The 8,462-nt window shown below is 35.2% G+C and overlaps 1 pseudogene; it reads right to left on the reverse strand.

Annotated features, from left to right (window-relative positions):
* Positions 1-2,769: 2,769 nt before the first annotated feature.
* Positions 2,770-8,045, reverse strand: LOC107872765 (annotated as a pseudogene).
* Positions 8,046-8,462: the final 417 nt, after the last annotated feature.

The raw sequence follows: 8,462 nt of genomic DNA on the forward strand, positions 1-8,462 counted from the left end.
CAATAAAATCTGACTTTAAGTACTCTCCACCTCTATCAGACCTAATTGACTTAATTTTCACACTCAATTTATTTTCAACTTCTGCTTTATATGTTTTGAAAGTCTCAAATGTTTCATCTTTTGTTTTCAATGGAAAGACATAAGTATATCTTGAGTAGTCATCAATAAAAGTAATAAAATACCTCTTTCCATGACGTGATAAATAATTCATCTCACAAATATCAGTGTGGATTAATTGCAAAGTGTGAAAGTCCTTTCAACTGTCTTAAAGGGCTTCTTAGTAATCTTGCATTTACTACAAGTAAGACACTTAGTAGTATGATTCTTTCCACAATCTTTGATTAATCCACTATTCACCATAAGTTGGATGGATCTAAAATTCACATGTCCCAGACGTTCATGTCATAAGTCCAGAGACTCCACAAGATAAGCAGAAATATTTTCATTTTCAATATTAAGTTTAAACATTCCATTTGCAACATAACATTTTCCAACAAACATGCCATTTTTAGATAAATAAACTTATCTGCCTCAAAAACCATTTAAAATCATGCTTCGAAAGAAGCATACCTGACACCAAGTTCTTTCGAATATCAAGAACATGCAATACGTCCATCAATGTAACTATCTTTCCGGAAGTAAACTTCAGTTCAACAGTTCCTTTTCCCACAACTTTAGTAGAGGAGGAGTTTCCCATATATACAATTTTACCGTCCCTCACTAATTCATAAGTCTTGAAAGAATTTTGGTTACCTAATATGTGACGAGTTGCGCCAGTATCTATCCACCATTCCACTTGATCTTCCGCTACAAATATTTCTGTGATCATTGCCACAAGATCATCTTTTTTATTTTTATTTGCTTTTTCTTTCTTCTTTTCGGCTTTGAGAATTCTACAATCACACGCATAGTGACCAACTGTGTGACAATGATAGCATTCACCAGATTTAAAATTGGCACCATTACGCTTGAAATATGTAGTCTTCTTTGCCTTTGAAAAATTCTTATTTTCAGGTTCCTTCTTGTTTGATTTTTCTTCAACCATATGAGCTTTCATGACAGGTTCCTTCAAACTATTATTATCACGCCATCGTGTCTCTTGTTCAATTTGCAAGTGTTGCAACAATTGTTCAAGAGTCAAATCTTCCTTTTTGTGTAAGAGTTTGCTTCGGTACTCTTTCCAAGATGGAGGAAGTTCTGATACAATAGCACCAACATGAAAGTTTTCATCAAGAGCAATTCCAGATAGAGCAATTTTATTAGCTATAAATTGGAATTCTTGTACTTGTTCAGTGATTGACTTGTCATCAGCCATTTTAAACTCCATATAATTTGAAATGAGAAATTTCTTAGAACTCGCCTCTTCGGCTAAATAAATAGCTTGAAGAGTGTCCCATATCTCTTTAGCATATTTGCATTTAACATAATATTGATCATAATATTTGTTAGACATTCCTCCAAGAATATAATTCTTGTACAAATAATCATCATATTGTCATTTGGCAATTTGTTCTTTAATCAAAGTAGCCTCATCAAATGCTACCTCAGAATCAGAAGCATTAGGACAAGATTCTTCAAGAACATATGCCAACTTTAATCATTTTAAAAAGAATTCCATCTTTTCACGCCATCTAGGAAAGTCTTTCCCATCAAATATTTCAAGATTAGGATTAGGGAAAGATGGAATACTATTTGATATTGATATAGAAGCCATAAAGACAACTATCTTCAAATTGTTAGAACAATAATGATAATTGTACAAGAAATTTAAAATAAAACTTGTTTGGCTTAGAGGCACGATAATACGCTGCGTTGGAGTCTCTCCCACGAGCAAACGGAAGAACAAGTGACAACTCTATCTTCGGGATTCAACTAAACCACAAAACAAGTAGCATTCAAGAATGTTGCTCTTCTATTCTTGAATTGGTGATTTCACCATTTGATCAATGTCTCTCAAGTGTTTTCAAGGGGAAAGTAGTTTTGAGTGCTTGTCTTTTGGTTAAATAATATTTATAGGATGAAAGTTTCATGCATGAGAAGTATATTAATTAAGTAATAGTTAATAGGTTCGTGTATGTTTTAAAACAAAAAATGTCATTCTTTCAAGAACCTATAACGTAAAACTTAATGAATAATGAATTTGTCAAATACATTTCCTTTGTAACTCAAAACTTATGAATAATGAATTTATCAAATTCATTTCCTTTGTAACTCAAAACTTTAAGTGATGCATTTGTTTCAAAACTAATTGAAACATAACTCTTTAAAATCTTTAACCGATGTATTTGTTTCAAAATTTATTGAAACATAAAATCAACATAAGTTTTGTTATATTGAACCTTTTCAAAGAATGAATTTAATTAAACTTTGGATATCCTCTCCTTTTTCTTCACTTGTGAAATCTCTTACAAATGTTATATCTTTTTCTAACTTGGGGAAGAGGGATGGCTCATCAACTTTGCCATATAGTATTTAATATCTTCTTTTAGTTAGAACCTTACATAACTTGATATTATTATATGATATGATTTTGAATTAATATTCATGGCGATTTAGTTTTCATTTTGTTTACTACAGTATCTGCAAAATAGAGGACCATCGCGATGGAGCTGGAAAGACAAAGAGTGAAAGCTCTGCAACCAAAGAAGGCACCCAATGAACCCGTTCTGAAAAAGAAAGAAACACCACTCTCCTGATCATGAAAAAAAAGTACAAACAGAATTTAAACAAAAATATATATAGTGGTTAGTAAAAACAAAACAAGCAATCTGAGACAACAATTGGATGTTATATAGCTCCCAAAATCCTGACAATGGAAGTTTACCTATTTCCTAAAACTTCTGTTTGTTATCTGTGATTATCTTTTCTACAGATTCTCTATGGAGCTTAAATTTAAAGATGGCTGATGAGCACAACATATTTATGTATAAAAATCAAAGCATTATATAACGTTTACAGTCAACGAAAACAAAACCTTGAACTGATAATCAAGAGCACTGGACGATTAAAAAAATGACTAGTCTTTGTTCACTTACGTTTTGCTGTCAGACCACATTCGAGTGGCTTTCTATTCACTAGACAATTGCAGCAGAAATTTCCTTTTACCAACTGAGCTAAGAGTTGAAACAGCATACCAAAATCCTGACAAAGAATAAGTTGATATCCAATAATCATTAACAAAAAACTGAACCGTGCTGATACTTTTAGTCGTTAAATTTATTGGGAAACAAACCTTGTGTATTATACACCTTTGAACTCTATTAGAGCTGCCAATTGACCTCTATTAATCAAGAACTGAAAGCTTCTCCATTGTTCAACCTCTAGCGACTATCATAGTCTTAATACATCATGATATGCCTGTTCATTTTATTAGCCTTAAATTCATCTCTGGCGACCATTCATGATTTTCCTTTGCGATTCCATAAATTGACTGAAGTTTAAATGGAGACAAGATTAAACAACTCTTGCAATAACAATCGATCAAAGACCAAATCAAGCTAGTAGAAAAGCAAAGAGGAATTCCACAAAATTAACTGTCAAGTTATCTGGACATTAAATTGCAACAAATTGCAGTAAGTAAACACGGCATCATATTTTGAACAGCTTATATGCATCAGCTAAAACTAGAAGAATTAATAAGAGATGTCTCTTTCTTGTTATGCTGTCTATTATAAGATAAAATACAAACCACTATAAGTACAAAATAAGAGTTGTAACTGAAGCATGAGTAAATCGTTTTTCTGTTATCTAACCTTGAATTTATTCCGGGCTTAAATAATGGGAGCAGACATTCGAAGTCTTTTCCAATTTCCTTAAATTTCAAGCTTGATGAACCCTTTATCTCTTTTAAAGGTCTTGGCTACCTCATTGAGAAAGTGAAGTTGCATTTGTTGGACCCTTTATCTCTGTAGAAGAGATGGAAAAAATGTAGAACAAAGCGGAACAGCTTTCATGGTGGCAAATCATATTCTTGTCTGAAAGATTTGAGGGAGAAGATAGGTTAATAGACAAGAAAAGAAGAGAGTTATTAAGCTTGGTGTAAATATAAAGATTTCATCTTGATCTGAAGATGCTTCCTCGGCTTCACTGGTCAAAATGATTTAACAAAGAAACAGAATTATTAACAAACAAGCAAAGAGAAGTAACCAAAAACCAAAAGATATTAAGAAAATAGAATAACTTACATCTATCGGAGCACACCCTCGTTTTAATCACATAAGTACTCCCATTCAATATTCACGGTGGAAATATGAGCAATTTTGGGCTAATAAGCCCCCTCGTTGAATTCAAGACACAGTTTGAGCAATAGACACTCCACACTGCTCAATAAGATTAAAAAAAAGAAAAAGAATTAACAAAAGAACAAAGGGAAGTAAACCAAAATAAAAAGCTTCTGAGGGAAAAGAACAACTTACATTTGTGAGAGCACCATTTGGTTTTAATCATCAAAGGTATTTGCCATCAATATTTATGGTGGAGATGTGAGCAATTTCTGGCCAGTACTCCTCCTTGTTGAATTCTAGGAGTGGTTTGAGCAATGGGCAGTAGGAAATAGATAGTTTAGAGAGGGAGGAGGGCATCCCTTTTAATGGAAGTGATTGGAGATTAGGGTAATCCATGATGGTCAGCACAGAAAGGGAGGAGGGCAGAGCTGAATCGGGAAGTGATTGGAGTTGATGGCAACTCCTGATGTATAGACTGCGAAGCGAAGTGAGGTGCTGAAGCCCTTCAGTCAGTAGTGAATGGAGCTCATCATGGTGATATAAACATAGCTCAGAAAGATAGGAGGGAAGCCCTTGTTCCATCAGTGACAGTGTTTCCGTCCCATTAGGAATCAAAAAACTACTAAGGTTTTGGCAACTATTTACACCCAAAGAGAGTGTTCTTGGGACCAACTCAGGTGATGATATAGAATCACATTCATCCAGTCTCAATTCCTCCAGAAACATCTTAGAAATCATCTCCAATTTCAATTTACGGCAACGAGATACCCATATTGCGTAAGGTGATCCGCAGAATGCTAATAGGCAAGAAGGTAAGAGAGTTACAACCACTAATATGTAATTTCTCAATCTGCTTCATTCCCTGAAATTGGGATGTAAACAGTTCTGAATCGTCAAAAACAACTCCAAGCTTAGGAGAACCATCAACTTCAAACCATTTTAGACTTGAAAGTTGGATGGGTGCCTCCAAATTCAGTTCAGGATTTCATCTTGAAATTCTCAATTTTGTTAGAGAACAAAGATTTTCAGGCAACTTCCCCATCAACTTGGGGCAATCATCAATGGAAAGGTCCTGAAGTGCAGGAAACTCTCCGTTGCCTAGTACGTGCCACTGCTTCCACTCCGGCATCGCTGCAAATTCAAGCTTCTCAAGAGAGTTAAAAGGCTTTTTGCAGGACGGACTACCATAGAATTCCACCGTTACCTCTGTTATCCGATGCATCCCTTTTATGAAAAGCAATTTCAAAGAAGGAAGTTGCTAAGAGACAATTGAACTAGCAGATTAAGAAACGAATGATCAGCTAGCCAATTTGGAAGAGATTTTGAGTTCTTTTATATGTGAGTGTGGGCGTAGCTCATCAAGTACATCTCTTTCAGTTTGAGAATTGTCAGCATCACTTCCCCTCCATTTCAACGATAACTTTTCAACATGATTCTTCTCCCTCATATTTGCTTTCAGAGCTTCCCTTCTATCAACCACACTTTGCAACTCTAAAATTGATAGAGATCCATACAAGTAATGTGCTTCACTCAAATCTTCCATTCTCCAACCACCAGAAGAAACTTGGCTCCCACTAGCACTTTGGAGGCTTTTAAACTTGCTCAGATGTATCGGCATCTTCAAGCGAGAAGTGCTGCTTATGTCAACGTGCCACAAGTTGATTAGCTTTTCCATCTGCAGCGGCAACTCCTCAAGATATCTACAAGATGACAGGAGAAGTCTCTCCAAGTTATACAATGCACAGATAGAATCAGGCAACTTTTTAATCTCTGTTTGAGAAAGGTCCAAATATCTCAGGAGCTTTAAACAAGTCATTTGGCAGCTCCACAATCACATAATCTGACAATGATAATGCTCTTAAGGATCTTAGACTTGGCAGTATGTTATGCAGCACCCTCTTGCTTAGCTTAGGGCAGTAAAGGTACTGGATAGTGATTGGAAGCAATGTCCTCAGCTGCTCTGACTTAGAGAGTGGTTTCAATTTCTCAAAGTCACCACCTTTCCCCATTGAATACGACATATGCCGACTTTGTTCCAACATATGAGATCCTTGGCACTCTTCCAACCTGAAACAAAGTTTTGAAGATGCAATTTGGGCCAAATCATTGACAAGGTCATGCATTAAGAATTTTCCTCCATCTCTTTCAGAAGACTCTGAGACCCTTTCGAAAATGATCTTGATCTCAACTCATTAAAGTATTGGTTACCAGAAGCAACTGTTGTACAAGACCATTAGCAATCCACAGGTGAATAAGTTGCTCTATGCAAAATTGATAATCTTTGGGATATATAGCACAATAAGCAAAACATTGCTTCAAATGTGCAGGAAGATCATTGTACCTCAACATCAACGCTGGTAATATACCATTCAAAGTCAGCTCCCATATTTCACTTGTTAAAATGTCTTTCCACTCATCCACCTCTGATTTGGAGCATAAAATACCAGCAATTACCTTAAGAGCTAAAGGCAATCCTTTGCACTTGTCTGCAATTTGTTTTCCAACCTCCTAAAGTTCTGGATGTTCCTCCGGAGGATCCCAGTTTTCTAATGAATGCCATCTGAATAAAGCCCAAGAGGCTTCACCAGACAGAGTCCCCACGTTGATTGCCCCACTACCCATCATCAAGGCAACACTCTCTTTACGTGTAGTCACAATGATCTTACTTCCCGTATCTCCTTGTACAAAAAGATTTCTCAAGTTATTCCACTCATTGTAGTCGTCATTCCACACGTCATCCAGAACAATGAAAAACTTCTTTCTCTTTAAGCTTTCCTTCAATTTGACTTGCAGCCGATTAAGATTATTGTCATCCTTTTAAGTCAAATGAGTCAAGTTCTTGAAATAACCCTTTTGTTATTTTGAAAGGCTCACACACACAAAACCAAGCTGTCAAATCAAAATGGCCTTTCACATTCTCATCATTGTAAGCATTAGCAAGTGTTGTCTTGCCCACACCCCCCATTCCAACAATAGGAACAACAGTCAGATTTTTTTCACTTGCCTCCTTAGATGTTACACGGTCAATCAATTCATTTTTTTCATTCTGCCTACCAAAGACATCAAATTCAACCATAGAAGTTGAAGGTGTTCTAGTTTCTCGTTTAGTCGAAGAAAAATGCTCCTTTAAGTCAAGGAGACCAATTTGCTTTATCAAATCCTCCAATGTTTCAATGTTGTCTTCCAACTTCTCCTTTATGTTAAGAAAAAAATCATCACTCACTGGCTGGTTACTTGTTTCCACCTTAAGCCTCAAAGCCTCATAATTGACTTGTTCCATTAAGTTTTCAGCGCCGTCTACAGCATCTCGAAGATCATTAAGCCACTGGCTCACATGTTGATTTGATCCCTGCTTATTCTCCGCATCAATTAACACAGCCTGAAGGCCAACCAAAGACATTTTCAGCTTCTTTAAGAGTCGAACATCATGCTTATTTTTCTGAAACATCTTGAGCAGATCACCATGAGGGGCAAGCCTATCAAACAGATCATTCAAAGCTAAAGAGAGCAATACACCACCAACTGCTAACCCAATCTCCATTTCTGAAATCTACCAGAAAAGATATGATATTAAGAGATTTTGAGAAGATAAATGTTGAATGCTTCTGGATATCAAGATCTATTATCTTTACTTTGATACATGATTTTTGTCTCTTTGCATGTAAAGATTATAATACTTTGTAGGTCCCGAAGCACCTTTTGGTTTTAAGATTTGATTTTTTAGTTGGTGGGGTTGGGGTTAAATGCTAAAGTGGTCCTTATGTCTAAGCTGTTTGTTTGGTCTACAAGTGCCATTTTTGAAGAAAATTTGATTATCAAGCCTTTTCTAAGTTTGCATTTAGCAAAATTTCCAATCCTTTTCAAGTTTTTAATTAGTAAAATGATCTATTTTTATTTTTTTATTTATTAAATAGATAATAAATTTGTCGAACAGATAATAGATATGTTTGTATATAATAGATATGTCTGTGTATCTATCGGATTGACTGTCGGACAGATAATAAATCTGTCTTAAAAATGGGACATCTCACAAAATAAAAAAAATTATGATTTATTTAATTAAATAATAGATTTAAAAGATCTATTTAACAAAGAATCCCCATTTTTAGGGGCTCAAATATCTATTCTTTTCAACTAATGGCGGTAGTTGGGTTTGGAGCTGGTGTATAATAAAAATAATCTGATTATTTTTATTATTTTTATATTTCTCGCTTTGGTTATCTTACTATCTTGATGTTG

The sequence above is a fragment of the Capsicum annuum genome, chromosome 6, assembly GCF_002878395.1.
Source record: "Capsicum annuum cultivar UCD-10X-F1 chromosome 6, UCD10Xv1.1, whole genome shotgun sequence".
NCBI classification, from domain to species: Eukaryota; Viridiplantae; Streptophyta; class Magnoliopsida; order Solanales; family Solanaceae; genus Capsicum; species Capsicum annuum.